Source organism: Lissotriton vulgaris, chromosome 1_2, assembly GCF_964263255.1.
Source record: "Lissotriton vulgaris chromosome 1_2, aLisVul1.2, whole genome shotgun sequence".
Taxonomy (NCBI): Eukaryota; Metazoa; Chordata; class Amphibia; order Caudata; family Salamandridae; genus Lissotriton; species Lissotriton vulgaris.
In genome coordinates, this window is record NC_141686.1 from 229,009,232 (window position 1) to 229,028,348 (window position 19,117).

At 38.6% G+C, this 19,117-nt stretch overlaps 13 non-coding genes across 13 annotated transcripts; all 13 read right to left on the reverse strand.

Annotated features, from left to right (window-relative positions):
* Positions 1-608: 608 nt before the first annotated feature.
* On the reverse strand, positions 609-699 carry TRNAR-UCU (transfer RNA arginine (anticodon UCU)). Its single transcript is given in 2 exon segments — positions 609-644; positions 663-699. It is a non-coding gene; the product is annotated as a tRNA-Arg (tRNA).
* Positions 700-2,293: 1,594 nt separating this feature from the next.
* On the reverse strand, positions 2,294-2,384 carry TRNAR-UCU (transfer RNA arginine (anticodon UCU)). Its single transcript is given in 2 exon segments — positions 2,294-2,329; positions 2,348-2,384. It is a non-coding gene; the product is annotated as a tRNA-Arg (tRNA).
* A 1,594-nt stretch (positions 2,385-3,978) lies between these two features.
* On the reverse strand, positions 3,979-4,069 carry TRNAR-UCU (transfer RNA arginine (anticodon UCU)). Its single transcript is given in 2 exon segments — positions 3,979-4,014; positions 4,033-4,069. It is a non-coding gene; the product is annotated as a tRNA-Arg (tRNA).
* A 1,637-nt stretch (positions 4,070-5,706) lies between these two features.
* TRNAR-UCU (transfer RNA arginine (anticodon UCU)) lies at positions 5,707-5,797 on the reverse strand. The gene is given in 2 exon segments: positions 5,707-5,742; positions 5,761-5,797. It is a non-coding gene; the product is annotated as a tRNA-Arg (tRNA).
* Positions 5,798-7,391: 1,594 nt separating this feature from the next.
* Positions 7,392-7,482, reverse strand: TRNAR-UCU (transfer RNA arginine (anticodon UCU)). The gene is given in 2 exon segments: positions 7,392-7,427; positions 7,446-7,482. It is a non-coding gene; the product is annotated as a tRNA-Arg (tRNA).
* A 1,594-nt stretch (positions 7,483-9,076) lies between these two features.
* On the reverse strand, positions 9,077-9,167 carry TRNAR-UCU (transfer RNA arginine (anticodon UCU)). The gene is given in 2 exon segments: positions 9,077-9,112; positions 9,131-9,167. It is a non-coding gene; the product is annotated as a tRNA-Arg (tRNA).
* Positions 9,168-10,804: 1,637 nt separating this feature from the next.
* On the reverse strand, positions 10,805-10,895 carry TRNAR-UCU (transfer RNA arginine (anticodon UCU)). Its single transcript is given in 2 exon segments — positions 10,805-10,840; positions 10,859-10,895. It is a non-coding gene; the product is annotated as a tRNA-Arg (tRNA).
* Positions 10,896-12,489: 1,594 nt separating this feature from the next.
* TRNAR-UCU (transfer RNA arginine (anticodon UCU)) lies at positions 12,490-12,580 on the reverse strand. Its single transcript is given in 2 exon segments — positions 12,490-12,525; positions 12,544-12,580. It is a non-coding gene; the product is annotated as a tRNA-Arg (tRNA).
* A 1,269-nt stretch (positions 12,581-13,849) lies between these two features.
* Positions 13,850-13,922, reverse strand: TRNAK-UUU (transfer RNA lysine (anticodon UUU)). The gene has a single exon. It is a non-coding gene; the product is annotated as a tRNA-Lys (tRNA).
* Positions 13,923-14,174: 252 nt separating this feature from the next.
* TRNAR-UCU (transfer RNA arginine (anticodon UCU)) lies at positions 14,175-14,265 on the reverse strand. The gene is given in 2 exon segments: positions 14,175-14,210; positions 14,229-14,265. It is a non-coding gene; the product is annotated as a tRNA-Arg (tRNA).
* Positions 14,266-15,902: 1,637 nt separating this feature from the next.
* On the reverse strand, positions 15,903-15,993 carry TRNAR-UCU (transfer RNA arginine (anticodon UCU)). The gene is given in 2 exon segments: positions 15,903-15,938; positions 15,957-15,993. It is a non-coding gene; the product is annotated as a tRNA-Arg (tRNA).
* A 1,594-nt stretch (positions 15,994-17,587) lies between these two features.
* TRNAR-UCU (transfer RNA arginine (anticodon UCU)) lies at positions 17,588-17,678 on the reverse strand. The gene is given in 2 exon segments: positions 17,588-17,623; positions 17,642-17,678. It is a non-coding gene; the product is annotated as a tRNA-Arg (tRNA).
* A 1,269-nt stretch (positions 17,679-18,947) lies between these two features.
* TRNAK-UUU (transfer RNA lysine (anticodon UUU)) lies at positions 18,948-19,020 on the reverse strand. The gene has a single exon. It is a non-coding gene; the product is annotated as a tRNA-Lys (tRNA).
* Positions 19,021-19,117: the final 97 nt, after the last annotated feature.

The window sequence follows — 19,117 nt, forward strand, 5'->3', positions numbered from 1 at the left end:
GATTCACAAATAAAAAGATGACCTATAAGTTGTTGACCAACTTTATCAAATTAATCCGACACTAGCTTACATTTTGAACATTGAATTGGATAAAAGATAATCAACATGTCAAACTACATGATACAGTTTGGGTAAGTCTTCTTAACCCTTGTCAAAGAAAGTAGAGCACAGATGGGTATGTAAGGACTCGATCAAGACTTTTTTGAACCATCTGTAATTGGAATTCCCATTCATTGGATCCTGAAAAGAGTATGCAATTGATATACATTTTCTTTAACCAAGCCGCCTGAACAGGGACTTGAACCCTGGGCCCTCAGATTAAAAGTCTGATGCTCTACCGACTGAGCTATCCAGGCTCTGAGGCAGCACCCCACAAAATGACATTATCAACATTAGGAAGTGTCCCAACTATCACTACGTTTTTTAACCCCTTGCGTGCGGGGCGTATTTTCCGCCTGTGCTGACTCCGCCTTGCGCGGGCGGAGTCATGACGGAACGGTTTCGTCATCAGCACGCAAGGGGTTAAGATGGTTGCCGGTATTAGTACTAAATACAGAGAATATAATAATGAGTTGGTACTTGGGATAACAGGATAACAGGGATAAAACTGACTCTGGTGGGATTCGAACCCACAACCTTTGAATATCTATTTTACATTCACCTAGAAGTCCAATGCGCTATCCATTGCGCCACAGAGCCAATCTGCTATAATGAGGTGCAGAGATGTTCTGAAATGAAATAATGAGCTATTAGCTGTTGATCAGCTTTATAAAGTTCATTTGATACTATAACCATGGCTATATTTTGAATATTGAATTGGTGAAATGATATTCACCGTCTCAGACTACATGATACCATTGGTAAATCTACGTACGACTTAAGTTTAGTCAAATGGCACATAATATGTGAGACAGATGTGTATTTCACAACTCCATGAAAGACGTTTTTGCAATTTTAGTAATGGAATATCTTATTCGTCATGCAGGGGTCCACAAAAAGAGCATACAATTAGAGTACTTTTTCTTTAAAGGAAACAACCGCCTGAACAGGGACTTGAACCCTGGACCCTCAGATTAAAAGTCTGATGCTCTACCGACTGAGCTATCCAGGCTCTGCTATACTCTACCTTAAAATCAGCTAAACAAATGTGGACGTACACTGACCTACACTTTGTATATTTATATAATTACATATATTAGCAATCAATATTCTAGAGTTTAATAATGAATTGATATTTTAAGCATTTGAAATTTCAGCAGCACACGTAATCCATTATAACTCCGGAAATTTGTACTATCTCATTTTCGGATGACATAGAAATCACGTGTTTAAAATGACACTGTGAAATTAATAAAGGGCCAAATACTATTACTAACTCCTAAATTACATTTTCAGCAGTATCATTGGGAATTTCCTCTTGGGCATAGACTATGCAACATTTTCAAAGCAAACAGTCTCTGTTTAAGTAGACTTTCTTTCACTGCCATTTTGGTAAATGTTTCTGGTGATGGAGAAGCAGGATTGCTGGTTACTGTTTCAATTAGTTATAAAATAGAGGAGGGATAAAATTGACCCAGTTGGTGTTCGAACCCTTAGCGTTTGAATGCTTTTGCTACATTCGCCTAGGACTCCAAGCCGCAATCCATTGCACCAGAGATCCGACCTGATTCAACAAGGTGATCAGAGATTCACAAATAAAAAGATGACCTATAAGTTGTTGACCAACTTTATCAAATTAATCCGACACTAGCTTACATTTTGAACATTGAATTGGATAAAAGATAATCAACATGTCAAACTACATGATACAGTTTGGGTAAGTCTTCTTAACCCTTGTCAAAGAAAGTAGAGCACAGATGGGTATGTAAGGACTCGATCAAGACTTTTTTGAACCATCTGTAATTGGAATTCCCATTCATTGGATCCTGAAAAGAGTATGCAATTGATATACATTTTCTTTAACCAAGCCGCCTGAACAGGGACTTGAACCCTGGGCCCTCAGATTAAAAGTCTGATGCTCTACCGACTGAGCTATCCAGGCTCTGAGGCAGCACCCCACAAAATGACATTATCAACATTAGGAAGTGTCCCAACTATCACTACGTTTTTTAACCCCTTGCGTGCGGGGCGTATTTTCCGCCTGTGCTGACTCCGCCTTGCGCGGGCGGAGTCATGACGGAACGGTTTCGTCATCAGCACGCAAGGGGTTAAGATGGTTGCCGGTATTAGTACTAAATACAGAGAATATAATAATGAGTTGGTACTTGGGATAACAGGATAACAGGGATAAAACTGACTCTGGTGGGATTCGAACCCACAACCTTTGAATATCTATTTTACATTCACCTAGAAGTCCAATGCGCTATCCATTGCGCCACAGAGCCAATCTGCTATAATGAGGTGCAGAGATGTTCTGAAATGAAATAATGAGCTATTAGCTGTTGATCAGCTTTATAAAGTTCATTTGATACTATAACCATGGCTATATTTTGAATATTGAATTGGTGAAATGATATTCACCGTCTCAGACTACATGATACCATTGGTAAATCTACGTACGACTTAAGTTTAGTCAAATGGCACATAATATGTGAGACAGATGTGTATTTCACAACTCCATGAAAGACGTTTTTGCAATTTTAGTAATGGAATATCTTATTCGTCATGCAGGGGTCCACAAAAAGAGCATACAATTAGAGTACTTTTTCTTTAAAGGAAACAACCACCTGAACAGGGACTTGAACCCTGGACCCTCAGATTAAAAGTCTGATGCTCTACCGACTGAGCTATCCAGGCTCTGCTATACTCTACCTTAAAATCAGCTAAACAAATGTGGACGTACACTGACCTACACTTTGTATATTTATATAATTACATATATTAGCAATCAATATTCTAGAGTTTAATAATGAATTGATATTTTAAGCATTTGAAATTTCAGCAGCACACGTAATCCATTATAACTCCGGAAATTTGTACTATCTCATTTTCGGATGACATAGAAATCACGTGTTTAAAATGACACTGTGAAATTAATAAAGGGCCAAATACTATTACTAACTCCTAAATTACATTTTCAGCAGTATCATTGGGAATTTCCTCTTGGGCATAGACTATGCAACATTTTCAAAGCAAACAGTCTCTGTTTAAGTAGACTTTCTTTCACTGCCATTTTGGTAAATGTTTCTGGTGATGGAGAAGCAGGATTGCTGGTTACTGTTTCAATTAGTTATAAAATAGAGGAGGGATAAAATTGACCCAGTTGGTGTTCGAACCCTTAGCGTTTGAATGCTTTTGCTACATTCGCCTAGGACTCCAAGCCGCAATCCATTGCACCAGATATCCGACCTGATTCAACAAGGTGATCAGAGATTCACAAATAAAAAGATGACCTATAAGTTGTTGACCAACTTTATCAAATTAATCCGACACTAGCTTACATTTTGAACATTGAATTGGATAAAAGATAATCAACATGTCAAACTACATGATACAGTTTGGGTAAGTCTTCTTAACCCTTGTCAAAGAAAGTAGAGCACAGATGGGTATGTAAGGACTCGATCAAGACTTTTTTGAACCATCTGTAATTGGAATTCCCATTCATTGGATCCTGAAAAGAGTATGCAATTGATATACATTTTCTTTAACCAAGCCGCCTGAACAGGGACTTGAACCCTGGGCCCTCAGATTAAAAGTCTGATGCTCTACCGACTGAGCTATCCAGGCTCTGAGGCAGCACCCCACAAAATGACATTATCAACATTAGGAAGTGTCCCAACTATCACTACGTTTTTTAACCCCTTGCGTGCGGGGCGTATTTTCCGCCTGTGCTGACTCCGCCTTGCGCGGGCGGAGTCATGACGGAACGGTTTCGTCATCAGCACGCAAGGGGTTAAGATGGTTGCCGGTATTAGTACTAAATACAGAGAATATAATAATGAGTTGGTACTTGGGATAACAGGATAACAGGGATAAAACTGACTCTGGTGGGATTCGAACCCACAACCTTTGAATATCTATTTTACATTCACCTAGAAGTCCAATGCGCTATCCATTGCGCCACAGAGCCAATCTGCTATAATGAGGTGCAGAGATGTTCTGAAATGAAATAATGAGCTATTAGCTGTTGATCAGCTTTATAAAGTTCATTTGATACTATAACCATGGCTATATTTTGAATATTGAATTGGTGAAATGATATTCACCGTCTCAGACTACATGATACCATTGGTAAATCTACGTACGACTTAAGTTTAGTCAAATGGCACATAATATGTGAGACAGATGTGTATTTCACAACTCCATGAAAGACGTTTTTGCAATTTTAGTAATGGAATATCTTATTCGTCATGCAGGGGTCCACAAAAAGAGCATACAATTAGAGTACTTTTTCTTTAAAGGAAACAACCGCCTGAACAGGGACTTGAACCCTGGACCCTCAGATTAAAAGTCTGATGCTCTACCGACTGAGCTATCCAGGCTCTGCTATACTCTACCTTAAAATCAGCTAAACAAATGTGGACGTACACTGACCTACACTTTGTATATTTATATAATTACATATATTAGCAATCAATATTCTAGAGTTTAATACTGAATTGATATTATAAGCATTTGAAATTTCAGCAGCACACGTAATCCATTATAACTCCGGAAATTTGTACTATCTCATTTTCGGATGACATAGAAATCACGTGTTTAAAATGACACAGTGAAATTAATAAAGGGCCAAATACTATTACTAACTCCTAAATTACATTTTCAGCAGTATCATTGGGAATTTCCTCTTGGGCATAGACTATGCAACATTTTCAAAGCAAACAGTCTCTGTTTAAGTAGACTTTCTTTCACTGCCATTTTGGTAAATGTTTCTGGTGATGGAGAAGCAGGATTGCTGGTTACTGTTTCAATTAGTTATAAAATAGAGGAGGGATAAAATTGACCCAGTTGGTGTTCGAACCCTTAGCGTTTGAATGCTTTTGCTACATTCGCCTAGGACTCCAAGCCGCAATCCATTGCACCAGAGATCCGACCTGATTCAACAAGGTGATCAGAGATTCACAAATAAAAAGATGACCTATAAGTTGTTGACCAACTTTATCAAATTAATCCGACACTAGCTTACATTTTGAACATTGAATTGGATAAAAGATAATCAACATGTCAAACTACATGATACAGTTTGGGTAAGTCTTCTTAACCCTTGTCAAAGAAAGTAGAGCACAGATGGGTATGTAAGGACTCGATCAAGACTTTTTTGAACCATCTGTAATTGGAATTCCCATTCATTGGATCCTGAAAAGAGTATGCAATTGATATACATTTTCTTTAACCAAGCCGCCTGAACAGGGACTTGAACCCTGGGCCCTCAGATTAAAAGTCTGATGCTCTACCGACTGAGCTATCCAGGCTCTGAGGCAGCACCCCACAAAATGACATTATCAACATTAGGAAGTGTCCCAACTATCACTACGTTTTTTAACCCCTTGAGTGCGGGGCGTATTTTCCGCCTGTGCTGACTACGCCTTGCGCGGGCGGAGTCATGACGGAACGGTTTCGTCATCAGCACAGCTCACCCGTAGCTGATGACGGAACCGTTCTGTTATCAGCACGCAAGGGGTTAAGATGGTTGCCGGTATTAGTACTAAATACAGAGAATACAATAATGAATTGGTACTTGGGATAACAGGATAACAGGGATAAAACTGACTCTGGTGGGATTCGAACCCACAACCTTTGAATATCTTTTTTACATTCACCTAGAAGTCCAATGCGCTATCCATTGCGCCACAGAGCCAATCTGCTATAATGAGGTGCAGAGATGTTCTGAAATGAAATAATGAGCTATTAGCTGTTGATCAGCTTTATAAAGTTCATTTGATACTATAACCATGGCTATATTTTGAATATTGAATTGGTGAAATGATATTCACCGTCTCAGACTACATGATACCATTGGTAAATCTACGTACGACTTAAGTTTAGTCAAATGGCACATAATATGTGAGACAGATGTGTATTTCACAACTCCATGAAAGACGTTTTTGCAATTTTAGTAATGGAATATCTTATTCGTCATGCAGGGGTCCACAAAAAGAGCATACAATTAGAGTACTTTTTCTTTAAAGGAAACAACCACCTGAACAGGGACTTGAACCCTGGACCCTCAGATTAAAAGTCTGATGCTCTACCGACTGAGCTATCCAGGCTCTGCTATACTCTACCTTAAAATCAGCTAAACAAATGTGGACGTACACTGACCTACACTTTGTATATTTATATAATTACATATATTAGCAATCAATATTCTAGAGTTTAATAATGAATTGATATTTTAAGCATTTGAAATTTCAGCAGCACACGTAATCCATTATAACTCCGGAAATTTGTACTATCTCATTTTCGGATGACATAGAAATCACGTGTTTAAAATGACACTGTGAAATTAATAAAGGGCCAAATACTATTACTAACTCCTAAATTACATTTTCAGCAGTATCATTGGGAATTTCCTCTTGGGCATAGACTATGCAACATTTTCAAAGCAAACAGTCTCTGTTTAAGTAGACTTTCTTTCACTGCCATTTTGGTAAATGTTTCTGGTGATGGAGAAGCAGGATTGCTGGTTACTGTTTCAATTAGTTATAAAATAGAGGAGGGATAAAATTGACCCAGTTGGTGTTCGAACCCTTAGCGTTTGAATGCTTTTGCTACATTCGCCTAGGACTCCAAGCCGCAATCCATTGCACCAGAGATCCGACCTGATTCAACAAGGTGATCAGAGATTCACAAATAAAAAGATGACCTATAAGTTGTTGACCAACTTTATCAAATTAATCCGACACTAGCTTACATTTTGAACATTGAATTGGATAAAAGATAATCAACATGTCAAACTACATGATACAGTTTGGGTAAGTCTTCTTAACCCTTGTCAAAGAAAGTAGAGCACAGATGGGTATGTAAGGACTCGATCAAGACTTTTTTGAACCATCTGTAATTGGAATTCCCATTCATTGGATCCTGAAAAGAGTATGCAATTGATATACATTTTCTTTAACCAAGCCGCCTGAACAGGGACTTGAACCCTGGGCCCTCAGATTAAAAGTCTGATGCTCTACCGACTGAGCTATCCAGGCTCTGAGGCAGCACCCCACAAAATGACATTATCAACATTAGGAAGTGTCCCAACTATCACTACGTTTTTTAACCCCTTGCGTGCGGGGCGTATTTTCCGCCTGTGCTGACTCCGCCTTGCGCGGGCGGAGTCATGACGGAACGGTTTCGTCATCAGCACGCAAGGGGTTAAGATGGTTGCCGGTATTAGTACTAAATACAGAGAATATAATAATGAGTTGGTACTTGGGATAACAGGATAACAGGGATAAAACTGACTCTGGTGGGATTCGAACCCACAACCTTTGAATATCTATTTTACATTCACCTAGAAGTCCAATGCGCTATCCATTGCGCCACAGAGCCAATCTGCTATAATGAGGTGCAGAGATGTTCTGAAATGAAATAATGAGCTATTAGCTGTTGATCAGCTTTATAAAGTTCATTTGATACTATAACCATGGCTATATTTTGAATATTGAATTGGTGAAATGATATTCACCGTCTCAGACTACATGATACCATTGGTAAATCTACGTACGACTTAAGTTTAGTCAAATGGCACATAATATGTGAGACAGATGTGTATTTCACAACTCCATGAAAGACGTTTTTGCAATTTTAGTAATGGAATATCTTATTCGTCATGCAGGGGTCCACAAAAAGAGCATACAATTAGAGTACTTTTTCTTTAAAGGAAACAACCGCCTGAACAGGGACTTGAACCCTGGACCCTCAGATTAAAAGTCTGATGCTCTACCGACTGAGCTATCCAGGCTCTGCTATACTCTACCTTAAAATCAGCTAAACAAATGTGGACGTACACTGACCTACACTTTGTATATTTATATAATTACATATATTAGCAATCAATATTCTAGAGTTTAATAATGAATTGATATTTTAAGCATTTGAAATTTCAGCAGCACACGTAATCCATTATAACTCCGGAAATTTGTACTATCTCATTTTCGGATGACATAGAAATCACGTGTTTAAAATGACACTGTGAAATTAATAAAGGGCCAAATACTATTACTAACTCCTAAATTACATTTTCAGCAGTATCATTGGGAATTTCCTCTTGGGCATAGACTATGCAACATTTTCAAAGCAAACAGTCTCTGTTTAAGTAGACTTTCTTTCACTGCCATTTTGGTAAATGTTTCTGGTGATGGAGAAGCAGGATTGCTGGTTACTGTTTCAATTAGTTATAAAATAGAGGAGGGATAAAATTGACCCAGTTGGTGTTCGAACCCTTAGCGTTTGAATGCTTTTGCTACATTCGCCTAGGACTCCAAGCCGCAATCCATTGCACCAGAGATCCGACCTGATTCAACAAGGTGATCAGAGATTCACAAATAAAAAGATGACCTATAAGTTGTTGACCAACTTTATCAAATTAATCCGACACTAGCTTACATTTTGAACATTGAATTGGATAAAAGATAATCAACATGTCAAACTACATGATACAGTTTGGGTAAGTCTTCTTAACCCTTGTCAAAGAAAGTAGAGCACAGATGGGTATGTAAGGACTCGATCAAGACTTTTTTGAACCATCTGTAATTGGAATTCCCATTCATTGGATCCTGAAAAGAGTATGCAATTGATATACATTTTCTTTAACCAAGCCGCCTGAACAGGGACTTGAACCCTGGGCCCTCAGATTAAAAGTCTGATGCTCTACCGACTGAGCTATCCAGGCTCTGAGGCAGCACCCCACAAAATGACATTATCAACATTAGGAAGTGTCCCAACTATCACTACGTTTTTTAACCCCTTGCGTGCGGGGCGTATTTTCCGCCTGTGCTGACTCCGCCTTGCGCGGGCGGAGTCATGACGGAACGGTTTCGTCATCAGCACGCAAGGGGTTAAGATGGTTGCCGGTATTAGTACTAAATACAGAGAATATAATAATGAGTTGGTACTTGGGATAACAGGATAACAGGGATAAAACTGACTCTGGTGGGATTCGAACCCACAACCTTTGAATATCTATTTTACATTCACCTAGAAGTCCAATGCGCTATCCATTGCGCCACAGAGCCAATCTGCTATAATGAGGTGCAGAGATGTTCTGAAATGAAATAATGAGCTATTAGCTGTTGATCAGCTTTATAAAGTTCATTTGATACTATAACCATGGCTATATTTTGAATATTGAATTGGTGAAATGATATTCACCGTCTCAGACTACATGATACCATTGGTAAATCTACGTACGACTTAAGTTTAGTCAAATGGCACATAATATGTGAGACAGATGTGTATTTCACAACTCCATGAAAGACGTTTTTGCAATTTTAGTAATGGAATATCTTATTCGTCATGCAGGGGTCCACAAAAAGAGCATACAATTAGAGTACTTTTTCTTTAAAGGAAACAACCGCCTGAACAGGGACTTGAACCCTGGACCCTCAGATTAAAAGTCTGATGCTCTACCGACTGAGCTATCCAGGCTCTGCTATACTCTACCTTAAAATCAGCTAAACAAATGTGGACGTACACTGACCTACACTTTGTATATTTATATAATTACATATATTAGCAATCAATATTCTAGAGTTTAATACTGAATTGATATTATAAGCATTTGAAATTTCAGCAGCACACGTAATCCATTATAACTCCGGAAATTTGTACTATCTCATTTTCGGATGACATAGAAATCACGTGTTTAAAATGACACAGTGAAATTAATAAAGGGCCAAATACTATTACTAACTCCTAAATTACATTTTCAGCAGTATCATTGGGAATTTCCTCTTGGGCATAGACTATGCAACATTTTCAAAGCAAACAGTCTCTGTTTAAGTAGACTTTCTTTCACTGCCATTTTGGTAAATGTTTCTGGTGATGGAGAAGCAGGATTGCTGGTTACTGTTTCAATTAGTTATAAAATAGAGGAGGGATAAAATTGACCCAGTTGGTGTTCGAACCCTTAGCGTTTGAATGCTTTTGCTACATTCGCCTAGGACTCCAAGCCGCAATCCATTGCACCAGAGATCCGACCTGATTCAACAAGGTGATCAGAGATTCACAAATAAAAAGATGACCTATAAGTTGTTGACCAACTTTATCAAATTAATCCGACACTAGCTTACATTTTGAACATTGAATTGGATAAAAGATAATCAACATGTCAAACTACATGATACAGTTTGGGTAAGTCTTCTTAACCCTTGTCAAAGAAAGTAGAGCACAGATGGGTATGTAAGGACTCGATCAAGACTTTTTTGAACCATCTGTAATTGGAATTCCCATTCATTGGATCCTGAAAAGAGTATGCAATTGATATACATTTTCTTTAACCAAGCCGCCTGAACAGGGACTTGAACCCTGGGCCCTCAGATTAAAAGTCTGATGCTCTACCGACTGAGCTATCCAGGCTCTGAGGCAGCACCCCACAAAATGACATTATCAACATTAGGAAGTGTCCCAACTATCACTACGTTTTTTAACCCCTTGAGTGCGGGGCGTATTTTCCGCCTGTGCTGACTACGCCTTGCGCGGGCGGAGTCATGACGGAACGGTTTCGTCATCAGCACAGCTCACCCGTAGCTGATGACGGAACCGTTCTGTTATCAGCACGCAAGGGGTTAAGATGGTTGCCGGTATTAGTACTAAATACAGAGAATACAATAATGAATTGGTACTTGGGATAACAGGATAACAGGGATAAAACTGACTCTGGTGGGATTCGAACCCACAACCTTTGAATATCTTTTTTACATTCACCTAGAAGTCCAATGCGCTATCCATTGCGCCACAGAGCCAATCTGCTATAATGAGGTGCAGAGATGTTCTGAAATGAAATAATGAGCTATTAGCTGTTGATCAGCTTTATAAAGTTCATTTGATACTATAACCATGGCTATATTTTGAATATTGAATTGGTGAAATGATATTCACCGTCTCAGACTACATGATACCATTGGTAAATCTACGTACGACTTAAGTTTAGTCAAATGGCACATAATATGTGAGACAGATGTGTATTTCACAACTCCATGAAAGACGTTTTTGCAATTTTAGTAATGGAATATCTTATTCGTCATGCAGGGGTCCACAAAAAGAGCATACAATTAGAGTACTTTTTCTTTAAAGGAAACAACCACCTGAACAGGGACTTGAACCCTGGACCCTCAGATTAAAAGTCTGATGCTCTACCGACTGAGCTATCCAGGCTCTGCTATACTCTACCTTAAAATCAGCTAAACAAATGTGGACGTACACTGACCTACACTTTGTATATTTATATAATTACATATATTAGCAATCAATATTCTAGAGTTTAATAATGAATTGATATTTTAAGCATTTGAAATTTCAGCAGCACACGTAATCCATTATAACTCCGGAAATTTGTACTATCTCATTTTCGGATGACATAGAAATCACGTGTTTAAAATGACACTGTGAAATTAATAAAGGGCCAAATACTATTACTAACTCCTAAATTACATTTTCAGCAGTATCATTGGGAATTTCCTCTTGGGCATAGACTATGCAACATTTTCAAAGCAAACAGTCTCTGTTTAAGTAGACTTTCTTTCACTGCCATTTTGGTAAATGTTTCTGGTGATGGAGAAGCAGGATTGCTGGTTACTGTTTCAATTAGTTATAAAATAGAGGAGGGATAAAATTGACCCAGTTGGTGTTCGAACCCTTAGCGTTTGAATGCTTTTGCTACATTCGCCTAGGACTCCAAGCCGCAATCCATTGCACCAGAGATCCGACCTGATTCAACAAGGTGATCAGAGATTCACAAATAAAAAGATGACCTATAAGTTGTTGACCAACTTTATCAAATTAATCCGACACTAGCTTACATTTTGAACATTGAATTGGATAAAAGATAATCAACATGTCAAACTACATGATACAGTTTGGGTAAGTCTTCTTAACCCTTGTCAAAGAAAGTAGAGCACAGATGGGTATGTAAGGACTCGATCAAGACTTTTTTGAACCATCTGTAATTGGAATTCCCATTCATTGGATCCTGAAAAGAGTATGCAATTGATATACATTTTCTTTAACCAAGCCGCCTGAACAGGGACTTGAACCCTGGGCCCTCAGATTAAAAGTCTGATGCTCTACCGACTGAGCTATCCAGGCTCTGAGGCAGCACCCCACAAAATGACATTATCAACATTAGGAAGTGTCCCAACTATCACTACGTTTTTTAACCCCTTGCGTGCGGGGCGTATTTTCCGCCTGTGCTGACTCCGCCTTGCGCGGGCGGAGTCATGACGGAACGGTTTCGTCATCAGCACGCAAGGGGTTAAGATGGTTGCCGGTATTAGTACTAAATACAGAGAATATAATAATGAGTTGGTACTTGGGATAACAGGATAACAGGGATAAAACTGACTCTGGTGGGATTCGAACCCACAACCTTTGAATATCTATTTTACATTCACCTAGAAGTCCAATGCGCTATCCATTGCGCCACAGAGCCAATCTGCTATAATGAGGTGCAGAGATGTTCTGAAATGAAATAATGAGCTATTAGCTGTTGATCAGCTTTATAAAGTTCATTTGATACTATAACCATGGCTATATTTTGAATATTGAATTGGTGAAATGATATTCACCGTCTCAGACTACATGATACCATTGGTAAATCTACGTACGACTTAAGTTTAGTCAAATGGCACATAATATGTGAGACAGATGTGTATTTCACAACTCCATGAAAGACGTTTTTGCAATTTTAGTAATGGAATATCTTATTCGTCATGCAGGGGTCCACAAAAAGAGCATACAATTAGAGTACTTTTTCTTTAAAGGAAACAACCGCCTGAACAGGGACTTGAACCCTGGACCCTCAGATTAAAAGTCTGATGCTCTACCGACTGAGCTATCCAGGCTCTGCTATACTCTACCTTAAAATCAGCTAAACAAATGTGGACGTACACTGACCTACACTTTGTATATTTATATAATTACATATATTAGCAATCAATATTCTAGAGTTTAATAATGAATTGATATTTTAAGCATTTGAAATTTCAGCAGCACACGTAATCCATTATAACTCCGGAAATTTGTACTATCTCATTTTCGGATGACATAGAAATCACGTGTTTAAAATGACACTGTGAAATTAATAAAGGGCCAAATACTATTACTAACTCCTAAATTACATTTTCAGCAGTATCATTGGGAATTTCCTCTTGGGCATAGACTATGCAACATTTTCAAAGCAAACAGTCTCTGTTTAAGTAGACTTTCTTTCACTGCCATTTTGGTAAATGTTTCTGGTGATGGAGAAGCAGGATTGCTGGTTACTGTTTCAATTAGTTATAAAATAGAGGAGGGATAAAATTGACCCAGTTGGTGTTCGAACCCTTAGCGTTTGAATGCTTTTGCTACATTCGCCTAGGACTCCAAGCCGCAATCCATTGCACCAGAGATCCGACCTGATTCAACAAGGTGATCAGAGATTCACAAATAAAAAGATGACCTATAAGTTGTTGACCAACTTTATCAAATTAATCCGACACTAGCTTACATTTTGAACATTGAATTGGATAAAAGATAATCAACATGTCAAACTACATGATACAGTTTGGGTAAGTCTTCTTAACCCTTGTCAAAGAAAGTAGAGCACAGATGGGTATGTAAGGACTCGATCAAGACTTTTTTGAACCATCTGTAATTGGAATTCCCATTCATTGGATCCTGAAAAGAGTATGCAATTGATATACATTTTCTTTAACCAAGCTGCCTGAACAGGGACTTGAACCCTGGGCCCTCAGATTAAAAGTCTGATGCTCTACCGACTGAGCTATCCAGGCTCTGAGGCAGCACCCCACAAAATGACATTATCAACATTAGGAAGTGTCCCAACTATCACTACGTTTTTTAACCCCTTGCGTGCGGGGCGTATTTTCCGCCTGTGCTGACTCCGCCTTGCGCGGGCGGAGTCATGACGGAACGGTTTCGTCATCAGCACGCAAGGGGTTAAGATGTTTGCCGGTATTAGTACTAAATACAGAGAATATAATAATGAGTTGGTACTTGGGATAACAGGATAACAGGGATACAACTGACTCTGGTGGGATTCGAACCCACAACCTTTGAATATCTATTTTACATTCACCTAGAAGTCCAATGCGCTATCCATTGCGCCACAGAGCCAATCTGCTATAATGAGGTGCAGAGATGTTCTGAAATGAAATAATGAGCTATTAGCTGTTGATCAGCTTTATAAAGTTCATTTGATACTATAACCATGGCTATATTTTGAATATTGAATTGGTGAAATGATATTCACCGTCTCAGACTACATGATACCATTGGTAAATCTACGTACGACTTAAGTTTAGTCAAATGGCACATAATATGTGAGACAGATGTGTATTTCACAACTCCATGAAAGACGTTTTTGCAATTTTAGTAATGGAATATCTTATTCGTCATGCAGGGGTCCACAAAAAGAGCATACAATTAGAGTACTTTTTCTTTAAAGGAAACAACCGCCTGAACAGGGACTTGAACCCTGGACCCTCAGATTAAAAGTCTGATGCTCTACCGACTGAGCTATCCAGGCTCTGCTATACTCTACCTTAAAATCAGCTAAACAAATGTGGACGTACACTGACCTACACTTTGTATATTTATATAATTACATATATTAGCAATCAATATTCTAGAGTTTAATACTGAATTGATATTATAAGCATTTGAAATTTCAGCAGCACACGTAATCCATTATAACTCCGGAAATTTGTACTATCTCATTTTCGGATGACATAGAAATCACGTGTTTAAAATGACACAGTGAAATTAATAAAGGGCCAAATACTATTACTAACTCCTAAATTACATTTTCAGCAGTATCATTGGGAATTTCCTCTTGGGCATAGACTATGCAACATTTTCAAAGCAAACAGTCTCTGTTTAAGTAGACTTTCTTTCACTGCCATTTTGGTAAATGTTTCTGGTGATGGAGAAGCAGGATTGCTGGTTACTGTTTCAATTAGTTATAAAATAGAGGAGGGATAAAATTGACCCAGTTGGTGTTCGAACCCTTAGCGTTTGAATGCTTTTGCTACATTCGCCTAGGACTCCAAGCCGCAATCCATTGCACCAGAGATCCGACCTGATTCAACAAGGTGATCAGAGATTCACAAATAAAAAGATGACCTATAAGTTGTTGACCAACTTTATCAAATTAATCGGACACTAGCTTACATTTTGAACATTGAATTGGATAAAAGATAATCAACATGTCAAACTACATGATACAGTTTGGGTAAGTCTTCTTAACCCTTGTCAAAGAAAGTAGAGCACAGATGGGTATGTAAGGACTCGATCAAGACTTTTTTGAACCATCTGTAATTGGAATTCCCATTCATTGGATCCTGAAAAGAGTATGCAATTGATATACATTTTCTTTAACCAAGCCGCCTGAACAGGGACTTGAACCCTGGGCCCTCAGATTAAAAGTCTGATGCTCTACCGACTGAGCTATCCAGGCTCTGAGGCAGCACCCCACAAAATGACATTATCAACATTAGGAAGTGTCCCAACTATCACTACGTTTTTTAACCCCTTGAGTGCGGGGCGTATTTTCCGCCTGTGCTGACTACGCCTTGCGCGGGCGGAGTCATGACGGAACGGTTTCGTCATCAGCACAGCTCACCCGTAGCTGATGACGGAACCGTTCTGTTATCAGCACGCAAGGGGTTAAGATGGTTGCCGGTATTAGTACTAAATACAGAGAATACAATAATGAATTGGTACTTGGGATAACAGGATAACAGGGATAAAACTGACTCTGGTGGGATTCGAACCCACAACCTTTGAATATCTTTTTTACATTCACCTAGAAGTCCAATGCGCTATCCATTGCGCCACAGAGCCAATCTGCTATAATGAGGTGCAGAGATGTTCTGAAATGAAATAATGAGCTATTAGCTGTTGATCAGCTTTATAAAGTTCATTTGATACTATAACCATGGCTATATTTTGAATATTGAATTGGTGAAATGATATTCACCGTCTCAGACTACATGATACCATTGGTAAATCTACGTACGACTTAAGTTTAGTCAAATGGCACATAATATGTGAGACAGATGTGTATTTCACAACTCCATGAAAGACGTTTTTGCAATTTTAGTAATGGAATATCTTATTCGTCATGCAGGGGTCCACAAAAAGAGCATACAATTAGAGTACTTTTTCTTTAAAGGAAACAACCACCTGAACAGGGACTTGAACCCTGGACCCTCAGATTAAAAGTCTGATGCTCTACCGACTGAGCTATCCAGGCTCTGCTATACTCTACCTTAAAATCAGCTAAACAAATGTGGACGTACACTGACCTACACTTTGTATATTTATATAATTACATATATTAGCAATCAATATTCTAGAGTTTAATAATGAATTGATATTTTAAGCATTTGAAATTTCAGCAGCACACGTAATCCATTATAACTCCGGAAATTTGTACTATCTCATTTTCGGATGACATAGAAATCACGTGTTTAAAATGACACTGTGAAATTAATAAAGGGCCAAATACTATTACTAACTCCTAAATTACATTTTCAGCAGTATCATTGGGAATTTCCTCTTGGGCATAGACTATGCAACATTTTCAAAGCAAACAGTCTCTGTTTAAGTAGACTTTCTTTCACTGCCATTTTGGTAAATGTTTCTGGTGATGGAGAAGCAGGATTGCTGGTTACTGTTTCAATTAGTTATAAAATAGAGGAGGGATAAAATTGACCCAGTTGGTGTTCGAACCCTTAGCGTTTGAATGCTTTTGCTACATTCGCCTAGGACTCCAAGCCGCAATCCATTGCACCAGAGATCCGACCTGATTCAACAAGGTGATCAGAGATTCACAAATAAAAAGATGACCTATAAGTTGTTGACCAACTTTATCAAATTAATCCGACACTAGCTTACATTTTGAACATTGAATTGGATAAAAGATAATCAACATGTCAAACTACATGATACAGTTTGGGTAAGTCTTCTTAACCCTTGTCAAAGAAAGTAGAGCACAGATGGGTATGTAAGGACTCGATCAAGACTTTTTTGAACCATCTGTAATTGGAATTCCCATTCATTGGATCCTGAAAAGAGTATGCAATTGATATACATTTTCTTTAACCAAGCCGCCTGAACAGGGACTTGAACCCTGGGCCCTCAGATTAAAAGTCTGATGCTCTACCGACTGAGCTATCCAGGCTCTGAGGCAGCACCCCACAAAATGACATTATCAACATTAGGAAGTGTCCCAACTATCACTACGTTTTTTAACCCCTTGCGTGCGGGGCGTATTTTCCGCCTGTGCTGACTCCGCCTTGCGCGGGCGGAGTCATGACGGAACGGTTTCGTCATCAGCACGCAAGGGGTTAAGATGGTTGCCGGTATTAGTACTAAATACAGAGAATATAATAATGAGTTGGTACTTGGGATAACAGGATAACAGGGATAAAACTGACTCTGGTGGGATTCGAACCCACAACCTTTGAATATCTATTTTACATTCACCTAGAAGTCCAATGCGCTATCCATTGCGCCACAGAGCCAATCTGCTATAATGAGGTGCAGAGATGTTCTGAAATGAAATAATGAGCTATTAGCTGTTGATCAGCTTTATAAAGTTCATTTGATACTATAACCATGGCTATATTTTGAATATTGAATTGGTGAAATGATATTCACCGTCTCAGACTACATGATACCATTGGTAAATCTACGTACGACTTAAGTTTAGTCAAATGGCACATAATATGTGAGACAGATGTGTATTTCACAACTCCATGAAAGACGTTTTTGCAATTTTAGTAATGGAATATCTTATTCGTCATGCAGGGGTCCACAAAAAGAGCATACAATTAGAGTACTTTTTCTTTAAAGGAAACAACCGCCTGAACAGGGACTTGAACCCTGGACCCTCAGATTAAAAGTCTGATGCTCTACCGACTGAGCTATCCAGGCTCTGCTATACTCTACCTTAAAATCAGCTAAACAAATGTGGACGTACACTGACCTACACTTTGTATATTTATATAATTACATATATTAGCAATCAATATTCTAGAGTTTAATAATGAATTGATATTTTAAGCATTTGAAATTTCAGCAGCACACGTAATCCATTATAACTCCGGAAATTTGTACTATCTCATTTTCGGATGACATAGAAATCACGTGTTTAAAATGACACTGTGAAATTAATAAAGGGCCAAATACTATTACTAACTCCTAAATTACATTTTCAGCAGTATCATTGGGAATTTCCTCTTGGGCATAGACTATGCAACATTTTCAAAGCAAACAGTCTCTGTTTAAGTAGACTTTCTTTCACTGCCATTTTGGTAAATGTTTCTGGTGATGGAGAAGCAGGATTGCTGGTTACTGTTTCAATTAGTTATAAAATAGAGGAGGGATAAAATTGACCCAGTTGGTGTTCGAACCCTTAGCGTTTGAATGCTTTTGCTACATTCGCCTAGGACTCCAAGCCGCAATCCATTGCACCAGAGATCCGACCTGATTCAACAAGGTGATCAGAGATTCACAAATAAAAAGATGACCTATAAGTTGTTGACCAACTTTATCAAATTAATCCGACACTAGCTTACATTTTGAACATTGAATTGGATAAAAGATAATCAACATGTCAAACTACATGATACAGTTTGGGTAAGTCTTCTTAACCCTTGTCAAAGAAAGTAGAGCACAGATGGGTATGTAAGAACTCGATCAAGACTTTTTTGAACCATCTGTAATTGGAATTCCCATTCATTGGATCCTGAAAAGAGTATGCAATTGATATACATTTTCTTTAACCAAGCTGCCTGAACAGGGACTTGAACCCTGGGCCCTCAGATTAAAAGTCTGATGCTCTACCGACTGAGCTATCCAGGCTCTGAGGCAGCACCCCACAAAATGACATTATCAACATTAGGAAGTGTCCCAACTATCACTACGTTTTTTAACCCCTTGCGTGCGGGGCGTATTTTCC